At 40.3% G+C, this 22,549-nt stretch overlaps 1 long non-coding RNA gene across 1 annotated transcript in view; it reads left to right on the forward strand.

Annotated features, from left to right (window-relative positions):
- The first annotated feature begins 776 nt into the window (after positions 1–776).
- LOC141277643 (uncharacterized) overlaps positions 777–22,549 on the forward strand; it is a 121,507-nt gene continuing 99,734 nt past the window's right edge. Inside the window, exon 1 of the long non-coding RNA XR_012329374.1 lies at positions 777–936. This is a non-coding gene — a long non-coding RNA (uncharacterized lncRNA). The remainder of the gene's footprint in view (positions 937–22,549) is intronic.

Here is a 22,549-nt window from a genome sequence, read left to right on the forward strand (position 1 = left end):
AATACTCCAGGAGGGGAGAGGTGTGTTGCAGAAGGAGATGGGTAATAATAAGAGCTTTAGTATATGCTGTTGGTATCCCATTTGTGTCTTCCGCAACATGGGCCCTTGATACATAAAGTGTCGTCCCTGGACCAGCAGCACTGTCATCACCTGGGAGCTTTTTATTAAAATGCATAATCTCAGGTTCCCCCAAACCTGCTAAATCATCCTTTATTTTAACAAGATTCCCCCAGGTGATGTACATTAAATTTGAGGAGCACTTGTGTTATCAACTTCCTTTATTTTACACAAGAGGTCATTGAGATCCAGAAAGAGGAAATGATTTGTTCACCTCTTAGACTTCATACATTTTCCAAAGAACTCCAGAAAGAAAAGTGACCCCATTAAGGTAAAGAAGAAGTGATACATAACAGGAAGTTTCCATGAAATGAAATATTATGGAAGTAGCAGAAAAATGAAAAGACTCTAATTTTGTTTTTTTAAAAATACCAACTATGTCATTCTTTGTTCATTGGATTGCTCTTTATTTTCAATTGTTATCTGAATCATGGTCAATTGTAATGAGGGTATGTCTTAAAATACAGCTTTTTCTCCTTACTTCTATAGTGCACACATTATACAAATGTAGCAGGTTTAAGAATATCCAACCACAGACTCAGGCATGGAAATGGAACGTTATTCTTCCTTATAACTCAACTTAATTTCTATCTTGATCCCCACCTCCCATCAAAAACTTAACCATAGATAATTTGGTGTACCTTTTCTCCTAGGTTATGTCAAAGTTATGACAGCTTTTCCAGCCTGCCAATGGATCCAGGGGCAGAGGGACTGGCAATCTGGCTCTCAAAGTCATCTGTCTACATGAGATCCTCAGAGACATCCATCATGCCACCTGGTCCTTAGTTACAATCCATATGGGTCATAGCTGAGTGTAAGGTAAGACCTCATTACAACCTGTCTGCCCTCTTTCTCCACCAACCTGGGCACTGCTTGCAGGCACCAGATTAATTCTGCTGCTTGTGTGTCCTTTCAGGCTAAGATCTTGTCTTACAAGAGTAGCGGTCACACACTCAAATGTCCCCAAACTGCAGGCAGGCACATGGTGACTGAAGTAGGCTACAGCAAACTGAAGAATTCACACCCCATATAAAGAGGGAGGCTGCTCCTTATTGCTCCAACCGCCTGCTGGCTTCAGTCCCAGTATGTCAACATTTAGGATCATTACTAGCCAATAGGTCTCCCTTTCTGGTCTGTGTATTCCCTTAGTGCAGGAAAGCCTGCTTCACTCATCTTCATACCCCAGTGTAGTGCCCGATATTCATTCATTTGTATTCATTTATTCAATAAATATCGATTGAGCACCCACCATGAACTAGGCATGTGTTAGGCATTACAAAATCTCTGCCATCATAGAGTTTGCATTACTAAGTGGAAAAAACTGACATTAAAAAAGTGACAAACTGATGAATAAAGCACTTACTTGCACTGGTAAAATGAAGAGCCATATTATTGCAGATTTAATGAAAAGTTTAGGATAAACCTATGTAGCCAGCCTGCCAGGAGTTCAGCTGTGTGATCTAAATCTGTCCTGATTCAGGCCATGTTTTGGCATCTCCTCATTTCATTGTCTACTAAATACCTCCTGGGAGTGATTCTAGTCCTTATGAGTACATAGAATAGCAGCATTTCCAAGCATTTTGTTAGACCAATATGGAGAAACAGGCCAGGAGAATACAGGAAACTCAGGCACCTACGCTCCACGTCAGGGTAGTCTGCCAATTCTCACCAGTCCTTGCCCTTGCCTCCATAACAACATCCACCTACCCCCACTCTAAAGAGAATAAGAAATTTAGGCCATCACTAGGTGAGAAACAAGGCTGGGAGGAGGATGAGTGCCAGTCATTAATTCAAATTCAAGTAATTATAGGTCTAGGTGTCATGAAGTTTACTGTATTTTGTTCCCGGTAATTTTCAGTAGTTCTTAGTAGTCCTATGGCTTGCCTTTTACCCATTTAATCATTGTCAGTCATGCCCCAAAAGTATGGTAGAACCAACTGAGAACAAACAGTCACTATTCACCTTTAATTATAAAATAGAAGCTTTAAAGTTTTTAGCAGGGAAAATGGCCTAAAAACCAAAGTGCTTTTGATTTGCAAGAGCTAGACCTCTGAAGGAAAGGAGCTTGGCTTTCAATGTCAGGATCCAAAGCCTGACAGGGAAGACCAGAGTTTTTATCTGAATCATAAGTTGAAGACTGTGTAATGATAGGAGCATTTTCCAGCCACATAAAGAAGAAATAAGGTCTTAGAGAATGAAGTTGGGTAAGTGTAGGGGGAAAGGGCAAGAAAGTTTGGAGCCAGAGTGGGATTTTGTTTTCCAGTTTCTTCCTACCCTCAACTGCTTCCCTCCCCGCACCACGAAAAAAATCTATGAGGAAAGGATGATAAAAATCCCCAGATTGATTTAGAGAAATGAATGAAGAAAAAGGTTTATGTCTCACTTCACCTCATTTTGAGATATGCTTTTTGCAAAGCTCCCTGGACCAACATGTGGCAGACCCAGAAGGGTGGAAATTACGGTAGGTTGTGTTTAAGCATGGCTGCACTCACCTCGTTCCCTTTCCCTTCTTCCCACTCCCAGCAAACTTCAGCCTCCTTGCTTTCCAGTCACAGTGTATGAAAGGAGATCCGTAAATGTTACATTGTTTAAGAATAAGTCACAAGAGCCATCTGAGAAGAGCCATCCAGGCCTTTCAGGGTGTCACTTGTTGTGAATTGAGAAGAATTCAAGAAAAGGGGGGGTGGTGGTTTTGGAGGGAATGGCCTAAGCTAGAGTTAGGATGGAGGTAGCAAATGACCCTATGAGAACCATAGGGCCAACTCTAGCCAATAAAATAGGAACAGAAGTTGGGAGGGTCACTTCTGTACTGAGACACTGAAAATGCCCATGCTCAATTCCCTCATCTTTGCTTTTGTGGCATCCGCCAAAAAGTCCATGCATTCCAGACGATACAACTATAAGAGGGTAATACTTCTACGAGCCTGGATTCCTGAGTGACTGAGTGAAGCAAAGCCCCCTGCTGACCTGTATTGGAACACGTAGCATGAGCAAGAAATATATTTTTATTGTGTTAAGCCACTGAGATTTGGGGGGGCGTGTTTGTTGCTGCAGCATAACCTAGTCTATCCTTACTAATACAAGCTAATTTTCCTAGTTAGAAATAAGGAGAGTTAAAGCTTTCTCTCTCTGAGTTTTATAATCTCTAAATTTTAATTACTGTCACACATATTAGAGTGAACCGTATGAAACTGCCATTTTACTAGGTCAAAATGAGTTGAACATCAGCAATAGTTCAACCATAGTATTCCTGGGAATGAACTTGCAGAATCCAGATGTACACGTTCACTATGACTTGGTATTTAAGTTTATTTTGTTTGATGATAAACTAGGGCATGATTTTCAACACTAAAGCAAAAACAAAAACTGAATTCTTCCATTTTGTTCTCAGACAACTTGAAAAATGTTGGAACTGGCTTCTCTTCAGCAATTGACATTACATTTATGTTGTTCAGGCAGAAGATAAGTAAATTTAGGAAAGGGAGGCAGAGAAAAGGAGTTTTACTCTCATATAAAATTCTGGTTTGAGCAAGTATCCAGGGATGGTTCTAGACAAAATAATAAATTGGGTGAAGATTTTTCTTTGAGATATTCCCATATCTCCTATCAGTTTCTCCTTCCCTACTTTACTCTTTTTTCACTTCTCTCTTTCCCCCGAAGACTTGGAGTCAAGCCATGCATCCCAGTTCTGGGAATCTCAGCTAAGATTTACACCAACTACCAAGAAGGGGACGAGTTGGCCATGATTAGAGGTATTAGCATTCCAACGAGAGCCTCACAAAAGATCCAAAGTCCCACAAGACTCAAAATCCTGGATAATAATAACAATAATACTCATTGTGTCAACAAATATTTATTGTGCACCTAATTTATCCCAAGTACTGAACCATGGCGAGCAAAGTCCCTGCCTTCACGAAACTTACATTTGAATGGACCAAAAGATTGTAAACAAATAAATACATAACATGATGTTAGGTACCAATAAGTCTTGTGAGTAAAATAAGGTAAGGTAAGGGGCTAGAGACTAATGGATGAGAGGTAGGGGCCATTTTACATATAGTGGCCAAGGAAGGCCTTTTTGAGGAGAAGACATTTGAGGGGAGACCTGAATAAAGTGTAGGAATAAGTCATGGGCAATGTGAATATGTGGGATCAGGAGAATTCCAGTGAAGGAATCAGCATATGAAAAGTCCCTGAGCCAAAACACGCCTGCATAGCTGAGGAACCACAAGAAAATTATGACTAGACAGAAGGGAAGGATAAAGGAAATCATTAAGAGAGATCAGAGAAATAGGCCAAGGCCAAATCACACAGGGCCCTGTAGGCCATAGTAAGGACTTTGGACTTTGTTCAAAGTGTGATGGAAAGCCAACATAGGGCTTTGAGTGAGGGAGTGACAAGACCTGATTTATGTTTAGAAAAGATTCTTCAGGGTGCTGTGTGGTGAATAGATTCTAAGCAAGCATGCAAGCAGGAACACCAGTTAGGAAGCCACTGCAGTCATTCCAGAAAGAGGTGATGGTGGCTTGGACTAGAAAGGTTGACATTGTTTGGTTTGTGATATAATCATGGTTGACATTTATTGACCATTCACAGGCTAAGGGCTTTATAAACATTATTCTCATAACACTCTGTGGAGTAAGTATCATCATTTGCTCCTATTTACTGAGAAGAAAACTGTCCTCTAAGGAGGATAACTTGCCCCATTTCCATCAACTAGCCCTGATTTACCAAGGAGGGCTCTGAAATTTAGAGAGGTGAAGTAACATATCCAAGGTCACGGAAGTAACATGTGCTCTGAGCTCATACAAATTTGTGTAACTCAAGACCAAGCCGTTTTGCCTGCAAAGAAACTATACAGGCCACAATTACTGGTGTTGGGCTAGTTATATTTGAGGCAACTCATTATATTCAGGGTAAGGAACGAGTCCTAGCATATGTTAATCACGGACAAGGGAATACTGGAAAGGACTGGGGCTGGTGTTAAAATTGGGGCTAGGCAATCTTATTTTTGGAATGGGCTACTTAATAGAGGCCCTGGAGTAAGAGCTTCTTGGATTCACACAAAATAAGATTTTTGAAGGCCTTTAGAGGCCAAGAAATGCATTAAAATGAATATAACTGTTAGACTGTACTCTCTTCCTTTTGGACACAAGGAAGGTTTGTGCAGTTTGAGTCATCTGATTTTGAAAAGATTGGCCTGTGAACCGTCTGAGTCTTTATGAGAAGAGAAGAAGGTGGGACACATTGGAACATACTTCCTTGATGGGTTGGCTTGGAGGCCTGAGTAAGAATTGACTCTGGGAAAACCAGCAGCTGACAGGGCTGTTCCCCACCAAGTGAGAGTTTAATAAACAAAATCACAATTCACCCCAGCTTGGCTTCAGCATTTTTGAAAATGACATGCAAGATGGCATCACCACTGAGGAGAAAATCACAGCCTGGTTTGCGGTTGGAAATTGCTAGCTTGGTGGCAGCTGCTGTTCACTCATAGTTGAACTGCTCTGTCATTAGATCTCAGGATAGGGTAACACAAAGGGAGAGGATGATGCCATTGTCTTCCTAGGCTAGTGAGCAAATAAGAGGTCAGGACAATCTTATTTACAGTCAACGAAGTACTTAATACATGTGGTCAGAACTGTGTTAAATACCATATAAACCGTTGCGGGGGGGCGGGCAGGGGGGAGAACTGTGACATTGCCCTTGCCCTCAAGGGGCTTACGGTATTGCTAACATTCAAGAGAAATTACAAATACAAAGGTGTACCAATTATTAATGTATTGCCCCTCAGCTCCAAATCCGCCCTTCTTTGCTCTGCTTTGTGATACTGGAGCTGGACCTTGTAAACATTTCTCCCTTGCCAGATGGTGCATTGTTAAGATTTGTCAGTAGAAGGTGCTAAAAATACATGGCAGGGCAAAGGGGTACCTCTTCCTAATGTGCTTTGTTTCTTCCTTGCTTCTGCACCACACAGTGGTCAGTGGCAGGCAAACACGCAGAGGTGCTCACGCCTCAGTGAGTTTCAGAGCACCCCCAAGGTGGCTTCCTAGCCAATTTCAGTGGCATTCTCACAGGCAGCCTCCCAGCATATTCCACTGGTAACTCAGAAGGCCACTTCTCAGAGTGTTTCTGTAGCACCCCCCTGGGCAACTTCCTATGAGTCTCATCAGCACCCCACCAAGAAGCTTCCTAGTGAGTTTAGCTGGCACCCCAGCCAGCAGTTTCCTGTTTACCAGCCTGTCTGCAGAAGCTCAGTGAAGCTCTCCACTATCCAGTGGGCCATGCCAACACCCTCTCCACTGAGGTCTGAATCCTTCAGCCTTAGTGGGGGTCTACAGAGCTCTCCCACTTTGCTCCTGCCTTAGGTACACTGCTTCAGTCCTAGAGATAGTGGCTGCCTCCTATATCTGCTGTCCCTGTATTCTTTAGAATTATCCTTTACCCCTTGGTAGTTGATCTCCTTTCATTAGTTAATAATTCTTTATGTTAAACTCCCCCTGTTCTAATTACTGTGTGGTTTCTGCCTCCTGACTGAAGACTGGCTGATACAAGCAGTAAGAAAATATAAGTACGAAACTGGGGGATAACAATGAGATGTTATAGTAGTTCAGAAAATGTAGAGTTCAATGTGGACTTTTGAGTCAAGGGAAGGCTTCATGGAAAGCTATAACCTGAAACTGGACCCACTCTGACAGGGGAAGAGAATTCTAAATTCAGAGAGCATGTGTGTCAGGTGTGTGTGTGTGTGTGTTTGAGAGAGAGCGAGGGAGGGTGGAGAGAGAGAGAGAGAGAGGGAGGGAGAGGAAAGATAAGATGAGGGGCTAGATTGGATGATTCATTTTAAATGGTGGGAAGTAATTTCAGAGCATAAAAATAGATTGATTAACCAACCAATTAATGAACTCAACAAATGTTCATTGAGCACCGACTGTGTATCAGATTCTAAGTGTAAGTTTATAGCAGTGGCCAAAATAGATGAAGATATTTGCCCTTGTGGGGTTTACAATATGGAGGGGGACAGAGGGTAAGGCAGGAGAGACATAACAAACAATAGACATGATAAGCACTTTGGTACAATAGAGGTTGGTAAGTGATATGAAAAAAGAAAAAAAGTAGACGGAGGGGTGTATTAGTTTCCTCTTACTGCTGTAATGAATTACACTGATAATGGCTTAAAACAACATAAATTTGTTATCTTATGGTTTGGAGGTCAGTAGTTCTAAAATGGAGGTATTAGCAGGACTGCGTTCCTTCTGGAGGCTTTAAGGGAGATGCCTTTCCTTGCCTTTTCCAGTTTCTAGAGGACACTTTCAATTCCTTGACTCATGATCTTTCTCCACTTTGCACCTAGCAGGGTAGCATCTTCAAATCCCTCTCCTTTCTTACCTCCGTTTCCGTGTCACATCTTCTCTGACTCTGACTCTCCTGCCTCCCTCTTATAAGGACCTTTGTGATTACATCAGGCCCACCCAAATAATCCAGTATAATGTCCTCATCTCAAGATCTTTAACTTAATCACACCCGCAAAGTCCTCTTTGCCGTGTCGGGTAATATATTCACAGGTTCTGTGGATTAGGATGTGAACATCTTTGGGGGGGCCATTATTTGTCTACCACAAGGGGGTTGCAGTTTTAAATTGGTGGTTATGATAGGCCTCATTAAAAATGTAAGATGTGAGCAAACACTTAAAAGAGGGAGTTACCTATGAAGTTACACATGTGGAGAATGTTATGGAAAGAGGTAACAGCCAGTGCAAAGGCCCTGAGGCTGGAGGGTTCCTAGTGTGTTGAAGGAGCAAGGAGGCCAGCACAGCTGGCAGAGAATGAGGCAGGGAGAGTACCAAGAGATAAAGTCAGAGAGAGAAAGACAGATCATTTGGGGCGAATGATTTGGATGAGGACATTGAGCAGAGGAGGACAGTGAATGCTGGAGAAGAATGCTGAGACCAAATACACTGCAGGCATGGGAGGAACGAAAATATAACTGGCATCTTGGGTCCAATGTTTTCCACTGTAGTAGATATGGGGTTCTTGGAATGTTAGACTAAGGGAGCATGTTTCATGTATTTTATAGAGAATAATAAGAAAAAGGTTTTAAGCAGAACAATGTTAATATGTGTCTAAAATTTTTCACTGAGGCAGCAAGAAGAAAAGCTGTCTCACTGAACTAAAATGCAAATGTGCACATTTCTCATATTATTGATACCTCTTGCAGTGTACTTGGTAGAACCTGAAATGTCTAACATGTGCAGGACTTGTGATAATGGCTTCTTGGCTGTGCAATTTTATTTCTAATTGCAAACACCTGACAGTTCAGATGGTCCCTTTCCTCAATCGACCTGATGCTATTTAAATCTATGGACATGATGCTTGCGGTAAAGTGAGAGGCTTTCATGTGGTCTCAAGCTGATCTTCATAAAGGACCTACCACTTATTGGGGAGGGGAGAGGTCCCTAAGGGCTCGATTTCTCCTCTGCACCTCTGCAAACCTGAGAAACTTCCTTTACCAAACACTCAAGATGATCAGTCCTGCGGAAGCAAGACTGGGATGGTACACCCAAGTGCTAATTAATTGACTTGAAGTGTGAGGTTTAAGATGGTCAGTTTTCTACAGAGGAAACTTCCTCCTGATAGTAACCACTTGAAAGGCTAAATTACAGATCATAGGAAATCATATTAATAAAAGTTTAAATTTGTGTATTTCTTCATGCCAGGCACTGTTCTAAGAACATTTTTTTGCTCAACAAATAATTTTTGAGCACCTACTTTATGCCAAACATTGTCTTAGGCACTTGGAAAACATCAGTTTTTTTTAAAGGTTCGTGCTTGATATATTTTGAAAGTAAAGCCGAGAGGATTTCCTGATGGATTGGTTATAAAGACTGATATAATGAGAAGTCAAGGATGAGGCCAAGTCTTAGGGAAGGAAAGGTGGTCAGTGAGGAATTCTTCATGAAGAGGGTAATACCCTGAGTTCTCTTGGTTGTCTCTAAATCTTCAATCACAGTCTACTGTACCCAAGAGCTTTATCTTAGTGACACATGGAGAAAACAAAGGTGAAACGGAGGTGCCTGTGCAAGGGACAGGTTTCAGGAAGCAAAATCATGGCCTAGGGAGTGTGAATCAAGAATTTGCATAGAGTAGGAATTCAGAAAGAAAAATGCCCAGGAAACCGTAAGTCTCCCCGCCTCCACAGTCCTTATAAATGCTGCAACAGACCTTGGGCATCTCACAACATAGAGGTGAGAGCTTGAGAAGCTTGAGAAAGTTTACATGGGACTCATATAAAGAGGGGCTCAAGAAAGCTAGAAGACTTGGAAGTATTGGGGTATTCAGAATGCATTACCATTTATTAAATAATTATCGATATAATTATCATGAGTTAGTAACGAAGATAAACATATTAACCCTTATTACAACGTTAGAATATAGGTACTTAAATTATTCTCATTCCATAAATGAGAAAACTTGGACCTCAAGAGAGAGGGTAAGCAAATTGTTTGCCCATCCACACCCAGCAAGAGAGAGGGACAGGTCTTAAACCTTAAGCCTTAAAGATGGGTCTTTTTGACCCCATGAAATGTACTCTCCTTGGACTGACAGTTAACAAAGAATATGCCTCTATATGGTATCCTTTTTATGTGTATACATGCCTAGGTTAACCATTGACACACTTGTGTATATTTTAGCTATTGTGATATTTTGATGATTCTCAACAGATGTTTTTCTTTGCTTATAAAACTCTAAATTAAATAAGCCCTTCAGCCATGGTATATTAGTCATCATCAACATGGTGTAACCTTCAAGGGGCAGGGATTTTCTCTGCTTTGTTCATTGTCTCCTCAGCACCTAGAACAGTCCTGGCACATCGTAGGTGCTCAATGAGTGTTTGTTGAGTGAAAAATTGGCAGGCTGATCCCACCATCTGGTTTGGTATGGATGACCACAAAATCTGATCCTTGACTGGGAAGGTGAATCAAATGGTAACCAAAAGGGACTCTTTCTCATTTGGAAGTGCTTGAGGGGATGCCAAGATGAACAAGAAGGAGTCTCAGAGGACATACTATCTGGGGGACTAATGTTTTCTGTGTAACTGAAAATTCCACCTTCTAAATGAGTATTGGGTCACATCCAAGAGCCTGTGTAGGATCTCTGACACTCTGTGAATTGGGAAGAAGAAATCCACCCATACTTCCTCTGCTGCCCAGATGAATGTTAATTTCTGCGGAACTCCTTTAAGCAATATTCGGTGATGCTGTTTCAACTCCCTTCGAGTTCTAGAATCCTGATTCACTATGCCCCTCTCCACCATTAGCTACCATCCCCATCTCCCCTCCAGCCTCTCAAACTTTCCTCTAGAAGCTCTGGCTCTTGGCCTGGTCAGGCCCTTTTAATGTCTCCTCTCTGCATTTCCAGTGGCATTATCCTACCCTGGCCCTTACCATGGCTTTGCCTTCATAACACCAGGTAGCTGGACCACCTTCACAAACTACATGTTTGGTTTTGTTGTTTGTTTGTTACTTTTTATGGAAACATACGTCAAGAAAAATGTACTGATAACAAGTGCAAACCAAACACACCCGTAATACCTGCACCCAGATCAAGAAAGGGAACATTGTCAGCATCTCAAAAGCTGCTGTCATGCTCTTTTCCATCACTACCCCCATCTCACTGCCTATTTCCCTCCTCTTCCCTTTAATCTCTGATTGATTAATGTGTTCAAACAAGAGAATTTGTTTCGGGAGATTTTTAACTCTTCTCTGAAGCTTCTACTGTAGAGATCCTGGTCGAAAATAGGGTATTCTCATCTCTTGCCTCTTGTGAAGTAAGGTTCAAAGGATAGAAATAACCACTGTTGCTTCTTATTATTATCATTGCTTATTTAAAAAAAACCCACATTCAAATGACAGTCTAGTCTGTGACAATGTCAAATGGACAAACCAGGAAAAGAACCCATAGCAAAGAGGTGATTAAAATCCTATGAATAGTTGACATGCCAAAACTTGGGCATACTCATCCCAGATTTCTGTTATTTCAGAAAGGTTTCAATAAGCTTTAGCCATGCCCCATCCTATCTAAAGATGAGCATGTATCTTGCTTGAAACCACTTGATAGCAATAAAGATAATTTCTCTCTCAAGCAGATTTCGTACTGGCTTTATGACAGATGTCTACAGACATCTCTGTCTCTGCACCCACACCTCCCCCAGGGTCTGAGTTTGCATACTGAAAGATAAATGACATTGAAAAGATATATGTATCTCAAGGGGTTTCTGAGATTACCTTTGAGGGAATTTTATTTGTCTACCAGAGCTTAGAGCATCTGAGAACTTTTATGCCAGGAAGAGTTAATTAAATGCAATGCATCCTGGGGCTTGAGAGCTGAAAGCCTAATGAGATCCAATGTTTCAAGAGAGACTACTTAAATTGGAACAGTGGCAGGATTATCTAGAAGCTTCAGATGAACTTTCAAGCTTGATATGTTCCTCATTTCATTTTTTGGTCTGATACAACACTCAGCCAATTGCAGTGTACATTTCTGCATTTATGCCTGCCAGAATCTCCTCGGTTCACTTCAGGAAGGCAATTTGAGATGAGAGTTATTTGATGGCATTTTAGATGTTGTTGTGTCTAATAATGATAATGACGGTATATGGAAGCTGGCACAATAGAAGTGCATAAGCTACTGGGGAGAGAGAGGCCCAAAATTTCATAAGAAAATGCTCATTATCTTTCACCAGCAGCAGATAAAGTTGAAATTTATTTCTACTGGTGGCTTGCAGCCCAAAACACTCGACTATTTCCAAGGCACACAGATTACAGTACTTTGGAAATCGCCCAATATGGAAGGCCAGGGGAATGTCTTTGTTTTCTGGCTAGAAAGCCAGAGTTCTCTCTCTGCCTCAGGTTTTACAGTTGCAGCAAGCTCTCTGGGAGCTACTGTAGTTCCGGTAGGCAGCATGAGTGAAAGGCTAGGGGGACTTAGCAGGAACTGTAGGCGAGAAAGTGACAGCAATGGTAGATTTGGCGAGCGATTTTGAATATGCAGCTCATAGAGCTTTGCATCATTTGCACACCCCACCCTTTAGCCCCCTTGCCAGAGAATGAGATACCCACTCTTTGCTCCTTTCCTGCAGTGGGGACAGGATTAAAAAATGAAGGCAGTGAAAATCAGAAGCAGGCATCTGGTGATGGCTCAAATAGCCCCCAGACATGTAGGGGCAGCCCCCACTTCTGTTGCTCACACTGGGGTTTTTGATGGAGACACGATTTTCAGTCTCCTGGTCTACAAGTCCTATTTATTTGGTAAGGGAATGAGCCTAATTGAAGTGATGTGTCCTTTTCTTCTAACACCGTTCAATTTTATTGTAACTTCCCTTTCGTTTTCAGCCTGTCAGCTAAATGTGTAGGAGATTAGAGTTATCATATCTAGATTTATGCAAATAAGTACACATCACAGAGATCAGAAATAGAGAATGCCATAGCTGGAATGCAAGTGTGGTTCTCTGGTCTGCAAGTTACAAAGATGGCAGAACACACTTTGTTACCTTCTCAAAGTGTTGATACTCTTCATTAGTAACTTTTAAATTGCGAATATGACACATATCATTAACCATAACATCGGTTTAATGAAAAGATCATATCTTGTAGAATCAGATCATTTGAGAATCTATAAATAAGTTCAATGGTAAGAAATTACTTAATGGAAGGGGAAATCCCTTTCTCATTGATTAAAAATGCTTCCCCCTGTCACCTTTAGCCTATTAATAGGCCCAATCCTGAATTAAAAGCTGAGCTGCACACCATATGTGCCAGGGACAGAGAGAACATTCCAGCGCTTCTCAAATTTTCATGTCCGTATGTATCACCCAGAGGTTTTGTTAAAATGCAGATTCGGATTCAGCAGGTCCAGGGTGTGGCTCTGGGCGGTGGCTGCTGGCCTGTGGGCCACACTTTGAATGTGGAGGACATAGGGAACCTTCTGCCCTGTAAGGAGGCTCCGTTCAGTTTCAAAGTATTTCCGGAAATGTGCCCAACCTTTTGAAACACATAAAAAGTTTTGGTTGTTGTTATGATTCACTCTCATGATTCTTTTTGCAATTGTGTGGAACAGAGTAAACATATTTGAAATATCAACTGATGGAGTTTTTGTCCATGGGTTCACGTTTTCCTTCCACCGCCTTGCCCCCATTCAAACAATAACTGACCCTTTGCCCTCTGGCACATAAGAGGGAGGGGGCAGGAAAGAAAGGAAGTGGTTTCTTTCTAGATTTGAGTGCTTCAAGGGCCCAAGGCCAGTTCTCTGCCACCCTGTCACCTTATCACTCTCTATTTTCTCTCAGTCACTGAAGCCAGTTGTTGGTTTGCAATTGTTACTGTACTTGCTCTGTTGCACTTGTAATAGAATAAGGAGGATCAGTAAATAATTCTTGTACCCACTATCTCTACGACAGATTAAGAGGGTAGCCGACTTCAAGATAAATGAGAGAGAGCATATTTCACGATTATTTTGCAAAACAAGTATACCTATGTCAAAAGTATACAACTGAAGACACCGTTATGAAACAGACCACAGTAAGAACTGTCAGTAGTATACAACAGGGTTTCTCAACCTTGGCACTGATGACACTTGGGGCCAAATAATTCTTTGCTGCGGGACTGTCCTGTGCATTGTAGAATGTTTAGCAGCATCCCTGGCCTCTACCCATTAGATGCCAGTGGCACTTCCTGCACGCTTCTACACACATACACACAACCAAAACTATCTCCAAACGTTGCAAAATGTCCCTGAAGGGCAAACTCACTTCTACTGGGAATCCCTGGCATATGACAATAATAGCACACACAGAGTGCATATTGTGCAACTGGCAGGGTTCTAGGTATTTACATGTATTCACACATTTAATAATCAATACAACTTTATGAGATAGGTACTATTACTTTTCCTAGTATAGATGAGGAAGCTGGAACACAGGTTAACGAACTTACCCAAAGTCACAGAGCCAGTAGGTAGAAGAGCTGGGGTTTCCATCTAGCCAACCCTTCTAGTTTAAGAATCTGTGCTCTTAACCAATATACTGTGTGATGAAACATTGAGTAAACTAGAAAAGGAGTGCAATTCCAATAGGATTTATTTTGAATGTGAATAAAGTCAGCAATGCTGCTATGAGATACAGTTACATATTAATTTAATTGCCTGACACCAAACCATTTACATTTGGGGATTTTATAAAAGACTATGAATTAAATATAAGAGGCCCTGGGCCTTAGGGCTGCCTTCCTGGAGACTTTCTAAGTTCCCCTCTGGCACTGGTACTGGCCCAACCAGCAGTGCTTCCCAGGCAGCTGGGAAGCACTGCCCAACCAGCAGTGCTTCCCAGCTTTGCCCAGTCACCGGTTGTCATTCCTCCCTTCCAATTACTTTTTGAATCACTACCCTACCCCTTGCACGAGGTCGACCAGTTGCCCCAAAGAGCTCTGGAAATCAAATGTGTGGGCTGCTCTTGAGGTCCCGGTTCCAGGAGAGCAGTCTGGTGAGAACAGTGCTGCCACCAGCCAGCGTGGTATTTCTTTCATGAAAGTGCACAAGATTGGTGCTGACTCACTGATTTGGAGTGGCTCTCGCTCATATCACACAAGTATCTCTAAGCTACCAATGGTCCACCACCAACCCTTGGGCAATGCTGCTTCCAGTCTACAGGACCTGAAAGTGAAAGGGTTGACGGCAGGCACCCATTACCATGTGCATCCCCCAGCTGGCACCCAAGGTGATCCCCTTCCCCTGTAGCCTCTAAAGGTGTTGGTGACCCTCGAAGGGAGGCCGTGCCTGTGTCCTCAAGGGCTTCTGAGGCCATCACTCTACAATGCCAATGCTATATCCATGTCCTCTCTTGCCTCTGATCAATGTGGTGACTCTGTGCTCTCCTAGATCAGACTCAGGCCACGTGGATCTAGAGACAGACATTCCTTGTGTAAATGGGACTATTCTTGTCACTCAGCCCTTGGCTATCCTCCACTCTCCTCCCCTCTGGTGACTGTGAGTATACTGCAGGGGTATAGTCAAAATTGAGAGAGGTTGAATTCTAGGAATGCAGTGATGATGGCCTGAAGGGTTCAAGAGAAGACATGGTTAATTCATGTGCTGTTCCACCTTTGTACTATAAAATTCTGGGTGGTAAATTTAACATGACCAGAAAATGGCTCGTTCACATTTTCCTGCATACTCTAAGACTTGCATTTGTGATCGTCATCAACAAAGCACAGTTAGAACATCTGAAAGAGTCATGGGCAGCAGGATGGATGATGCATTGTTAATATGTAATCATGTCACCGACATCACATAAATGTTATCAGAGAACTGTGGGGGCAAGAAGTGCTGTATTGCTTCAATAGTTTCCTAGTTTCCTGAGATGTTTTTTAAAGTCATGAATGGGTGTTGAATTATTTCTTTCAATGATGATATCACATTACCCAAGGAAACATGCCTATCTCAATTTAGCAGCAAAAATTCGATCAAGGACTTGACACTATGACCCTTCTAAATATTTTGAATATTTCTCACCAAGGGCATTATCAAATGGAGAAATTTGTTTTGTTCATTAATCATAGAAACATGAATCTTTAGGAGTTTCATTTGTCAGAGAATAATCTCAGCTACTTTCCTTTATTAACAGAAGTCAAAGCCATAGCCAGCTTTACATTCCCAAAAGTGTGAAATAAAATCCCAGATTCCAAATGTATTTTCTTGATCTGAAACTTTATGAAAATAAACTAGCTTTGTTCAGTTCATCTTCCCCAACTAGTATTGATAGTATGAATTGGGAGCTCCAAAGAGAAGTTATTGAACTGTAGCACAATATAATACTGAAAGTGAAATAATGACATTTATTTATCCTAAATATAAAAACACTGTGCAAGGATCCTATCCGTGTTCAAATGAGCTATCATTTTATGAAGAACTTCTTTCTGTTATGAATCTGAATTTAATTAAATATCAAAATCAGTTAGAAGATTAAAGGCTGAATTCTACCCTGCACCTCACAATGTGAAATATAAGACCTGACACTTCATGTTTTCACAGAAGTTAAGGTACCTGCTTTCCAGTTCCAAATCAAAAGAGTAATGAAACATGAAAGAAAACAATTAATAGTTAGCTCTCTCTATTTTCAATTTGCATTCCCCATGTATATAGTAACATATGATCACCATTAGTCTATCTGTGTTTATTATGTTATCTCTTTACCCTGTATTTCAGTAAAAACAAAGAAGGCTTGATTACATTTCTGGTAATTAATTTTCCATACACCTGGCCTGCTTCACTAATTTATCTGCTTGGTCTGTAGACACACTTGAGTTCATGACTCATTCAGCAAGTATCTGACACATGATGGTTGAACTGAATGCATTGCAAACACTCCTGACGTTATGGTTTGTTCATTGAATTTTCTTTTGATTTCTATGTTACCTCGATCCATAAATAGAGCAATAGCAAAAAAATTAGGCCCAAAGAAAGCTCTCAGTAAAGACATACAACAGAATTTCAAACGTTAGTACAGAACAATAAAATAATACCAGATCCAGAGGTGACATTCAGAATATTTAGAATGCTCATTCTCAGAAGGCTAATAAAAATATTATCAATTGATCCACATAAAATAAGTAAAAATACCTAAAAATCCATTGAAAGTCTCAATATTTATCAAGCAATTAAAAAAAATTAGTCTAATCTTGGCTTAATCTATAAGAGCACAAATAGATTCATTTCTGTCATTGTCCTTTTCCTGTAATTGAAACACTCATATGGCACTTTTTCAATTCCAAAAAAAATTCCTATTGCAGACGTCTCTTTATTCAGATTTTAATGTAATGACTGGGGGCAAATATTTACTTCACTTTTTGAAACCTTATTTTTGCCTTACCCCAGTTTACTAATTTTCTCTGATTGTAAGTATACTCTGCCTCAAATCCTTCTCTAGAATGAAGTAGGATGTAAATATACACATTCTTTCCTAGGATTCTTCAGGTAAGAGAAAGCACTTGCTATAACAGGGCCTAAGGCAACTTAACTAAGACTAGTACAGTCTTATGTAAGCAATTTCTGTAAGGTTTTATTTTTGTAAATATATTTCTAGTGGAAAATGTAAAAATCATTTTACTTTGGCACATAGAAAACATGAAGCTATTATCTAGCCTGGGATTAATAAAGAAGCACAAACAAAACCAAGTAAAAGCACAAACTAAAGAAATCAAAGACCAGATAGACTCTGCAGCTCAAATCTAGTATTTGTCCAAAAGTTTAATGGACGCATCAAAAGTCTTTCAAAATCAAATGCCTGTCAGGACTTCCCTGGTGGTCCAGTGGGTAAGACTCCATGCTCCCAACGCAGGGGGCCTGGGTTGGATCCCTGGTCTGGGGACTAGGTCCCACATGCCACAAGTAAGAAGCCCACATGCCGCAAATAAAAAAGATCCCACATGCTGCAATGAAGATCCCACGTGCTGCAACTAAGACCCAGTGCAGCCTAAATAAATAAATATTTTTTAAAAAAAAACCAAAAGCCTGCCAGTCGATAAAGAGCCATCAGTGGTAGAAAACTTCCCCCCAAAGACGAGAGACTGGAAATGCATTTTCTCCTCAGAGTGAAATGAAAAAGAAGGATTATAAGTGAGAATGGAAAACATGCAGGTGAACTCAATCACTCGTTTAACACCTATGATGGAGCAACTTCGTGGGTCCGTCTTTGATCAAGGTGCTAGAGACACGAGTAAACACATCAGTCCAAGTCCTTGTCCTCATAGAGCCTTTATGCTGGTGAATGAGATAACTATGAATGAATGAATCAATCAATCAATAAAATACAGGGTTGCGTGTGTCTGTAAAGAAAATGAGAGGGTAAGGAGACAGAATCATTCAGAGAAGGGTACTCTTTCAGACAGGGTAGTCAGGGAAGGCTGTATAAAAAGAGAACATTTGAGCAGAGACCTGAATGAAGTGAAGAAGTAAGGTATGCAAATGTCCATCAACAGATGAATGGATAAATAAAACGTGACAGATATATATAAGTACGTGCAAATATTATATAATGTATATAAAATATTGTTTGAACATAAAAAGGAATGAAATTCTGATACATGCTACAACATGGGTGAACCTTTTGGAAAGTTTTGCTGTAAAGAGTGATAGAGAAGTGAGGGACGGAAGGATTAGGGAGGGCTTTTTGGTAATGAGCCTGTTTGCCACTGGAAAGTAAATGTCAGTTGAACCAGATGTGACTTTATGTCAGATAAAGACCTAATTTCCATAACAAATAAAAGGCTGAGCAGTGCACACTAAAAGCAAGCAAAACACTGAAATTATGACTAGTAAGAACTGTGAACTAATCCTTCCAAGTAGTCACAAGATTTAACGCCTTTCCAAAAGAGGGGATCCATTCCACACTTCATAGTTAAACACGTGGAAAATTTGGAAATGACACAGGGAAAATCACAAACATGAGAAGTTTTGATAAACAGGAAATAGAGAAATGAAAGGAAAAGGAAAGAAGAGAAAAATAAGGAAATAATTACTAATTCTTTTCATGTTACTGTAGAGCTTTCTCACAAAGAATTTGTGAATATGCTGCACCATATACTCAGAGGAATAATAAAAAAGAAGCATTAGTAAAATGACATAGACAACCTTGGGACTGGCAAAACAGAGCATATTACACATTACATGCATATTACTTATTGCAGCATAAAATTTCAAACATTGGAATGACCTTCTGGTTACAAAACCTCTTTGCTATATATATATTTTTAAATTTATTTTATTTATTTATTTTTGACCGCATTGGGTCTTCGTTGCTGCACGCAGGCTTTCTCTAGTTGTGGCGAGCAGGGGCTACTCTTCATTGCGGTGCACAGGCTTCACATTGCGGTGGCTTCTCTTGTTGCGGAGCACAGGCTCTAGGCATGCAGGCTTCAGCAGTTGTAGCTCGCAGGCTCAATAGTTGTGGCTCGTGGGCTCTAGAGCGCAGGCTCAGTAGTTGTGGCGCATGGGCTTAGTTGCTCCATGGCATGTGAGATCTTCCAGGAGCAGGACTCGAACCCATGTCCCCTGCATTGTCAGGCAGATTCTTAACCGCTGAGCCACCAGGGAAGCCCCAGCGGGGGCTACTCTTCATTGCAGTGCGTGGGCTTCTCATTGCGGTGGCTTGTTGCGGAGCATGGGCTCTAGGCACGGGCTTCAGTAGTTGTGGCATGTGGGCTCAGTAGTTGTGGCTCGCAGGCTCTAGAGCGCAGGCTCAGTAGTTGTGGTGCACGGGTTTAGCTGCTTCGTAGCATGTGGGATCTTCCCAGACCAGGGCTCGAACCCGTGTCCTCTGCATTGGCAGGCGAACTCAAGCACTGCACCACCAGGGAAGCCCCCTCTTTGCTATATTGCTTGCAAAACCAGACCAATTCTATCTAATATTGTTTTGGTATTTCTGGCCAGTACAATAAGATGTTAAAACCAAAAAAAAGAGGTATGACTCTTGGCAGGCAGAAGAAAGAATTTTTGTTATTTGCAGACGTTAAGATTGTACACTGAGTTAAGGCAAGAGAATCAATAGGAAAACTATTATAATTAATAAGCACATTCAAAAAACGGCTGGATACAGGATAAATATCAAGAAATCAATACTTTAGGTTATAAGCAGCTAGAAATATAATGAAAATACAATAACACAGCCTAAAATAATATCCTAGAAGTAATAAGAAATGTTTGGAATATATACCCTAGAAGTAATAAGAAATGTTTGGTGTATATATATATATATATATATATATATATATATATATATATATAAAGATTCTTTATATATATATAAAGATTCTTTTACTAAGAGAAAGAAGACTTGGATACCATGTCCCTAATTGGGCAGACAATCTTGTAAAAATGGCCATTCTTCCCAAAGGAAGGGTAATGCAGTGCTGATTGTAATCTCATGATGATTGATTTTAATTTGACAATATATTTCTGAAGATCATCTGGAAGAATAAACAGGTGAAAAATAGCCAAGAAAACTTTTGAAGAGAAATGATAGTGGGCTTGTTCTTCTAGATATTAAAGCTATTTATAAATCTCAAATAATTGAAATAATGAATTATTTGGAAAAGACTTATAGAGAGAGCAATAAAACAAAAAACTAATACAAGATCGAAACTCTGGAATGCATGAGTATTTACCATATGGCTGAGTAGGTATTACAAATCAGTTGGGAAAGTATGAATTTTTCCATAAGAAGTGTAGAGTAGCTACACTATATTGACAGCTATATTGACAGCTATATAAGAAAATCATATTAAACTATTACCATATCATGCACCAAAATAAACTTCAATAGATTAAACAAACATAATCAAACCACATAGAAAATATAGGTATCTGATTTTCTAGTGAATAAAAGTTTCTTAAATTTAAAAGTAATTTTTTAAACAACAAAGAAAAATATATACACAACATGAAAAGTAAATCAACAAATTGAGAAAAATATCTGCAACAAATATGATAAACTAAAATTAATATCCATAATATATGAGTTCTTGAAAATTGGTAAGATAACCCTAAAACATGATATAAAAATGGCCAAAGGACAATCTAGAAAAGAAGAAATGCAAATGGCTAGAAAATAACCTCATTCACAATTGAAAATAATCAAATTGAATAACAGGTGATAAAGAGTGATGATAATGGCCCCCCCCCCAATGAATCACACCTCTCTGAACCTATGGTCCTTTGCAGTATGACTTTGATACTCCTTTCATGAAGAAATGCAATCTATTTCCCTACCCCTTGAAGCTGGGATAGCCTTATGACTTACTTTGATCAAAAGAATGTGGTAGAGGGCTTCCCTGGTGGCGCAGTGGTTGAGAGTCCGCCTGCCGATGCAGGGGACACGGGTTCGTGTCCCGGTCCGGGAAGATCCCACATGCCGCAGAGCGGCTGGGCCCGTGAGCCATGGCCGCTGAGCCTGCGCATCCGGAGCCTGTGCTCTGCAACGGGAGAGGCCACAACAGTGAGAGGCCCGCGTTACGCAAAAAAAAAAAAAAAAAAGAATGTGGTAGAAATTACTTTGTGCTAGTTCTGGAGCTTAGGCCTTGTGGGGCCTCCGTTTTCAATCTTGCCACTGCATCGGAACCCTGAGACTGTGAAGAAGCTCAGTCTAACATATCTTTCAAGATAAGGGACCATGATGGGAAGAAAAAAGGCGACTCAGCCAACAGCTAGAAATCACTTCCAGACATTTGAGTGAGGCCATCTTAGCCCCTTCAGCTCCAGCAAGCTGTCACAGGACTACAGATGCATAAATGACCTAAGTAAGACCAGGAGAAGAACCACATAACCCCGGCTTGCCAGCCCATAGAATCATAAGAAATAACAAAACATTGTTTGAACATACTAAACTTTGGGGTTGTTTGTTACATAACAATAGGTAAATGATACAGTAAGTTTCCACTTTTATCTACCAAATTAGCAAAGAATTAAAAGAAAAAAGACGCTAATTACTAATGAAGGAACAGTTAGTGAAATACCATAATTCTAGGAGTGTTAATAGATACAAACTGGGAAATGATGTTGCAATATTCGTCAAGTTCTTAAGTATATTTAAATCCTTTGACCAGCTAATTCTCCTTCTAGAGTTTTATCTTACAGAAATATTAAAAGGTGGACAAGATTTATGCCCAAAGATGTTTGTTACCCATAATTTTTTTAAATCAGGGCAACTTTCCATTTAACAATAGAATAATACATTTTTAAAAATTAAAGTATATCTGTGTGATGGACTGTTATTTCATGGAAACCGGTCCCTATTGTCAGAAATCACAGATATAGACCTAAGTACATAGTATGATCTGTCTGAGTTTGTGTTTGGGATAAGCAGGTAGCAAAGACTAAAACAAAGTATATCCCAAAAACTTAACAGTAATTATTTCTGAGTGTGTTATGTGAGTTGTTATTTTCTCCTTTAGTTTTCCTTTTATTTCCCAAATTTTCAACAGTAACACTGCATTATTTTTATAATAAGAAAAAAATGTATCTTATTTTGAAGCTAAGGCAAGTTCTTGGTTGTCTGAGAAGATTTAATTATGGTCCTGTCTTAACGAGATAATGAACTAACAAACAATTACTGATCACCTACTACGTACAAACTACTGTGTCAGATGTTGAGGTGGGCTTATTGAAAGAGTCTTGAAACCACAAGCCTGTAACAGATAAGCCTCCAAAAAGTGACCAACTATTCCTACTATTAGTTTACAGATTGTATTACATCAATCAAAACAATCAGGGAAAACTGTGACAGCAATTAGAATCAGGAGGTAACTTAGAGACAAGTTTTACAAATCTGAGTAGATTCAACACCCCAGTTGAAAGGTTCTTATAAACTGCATATGGTCCAGTGGGATTGG

The sequence above is a fragment of the Tursiops truncatus genome, chromosome X, assembly GCF_011762595.2.
Source record: "Tursiops truncatus isolate mTurTru1 chromosome X, mTurTru1.mat.Y, whole genome shotgun sequence".
Taxonomy (NCBI): Eukaryota; Metazoa; Chordata; class Mammalia; order Artiodactyla; family Delphinidae; genus Tursiops; species Tursiops truncatus.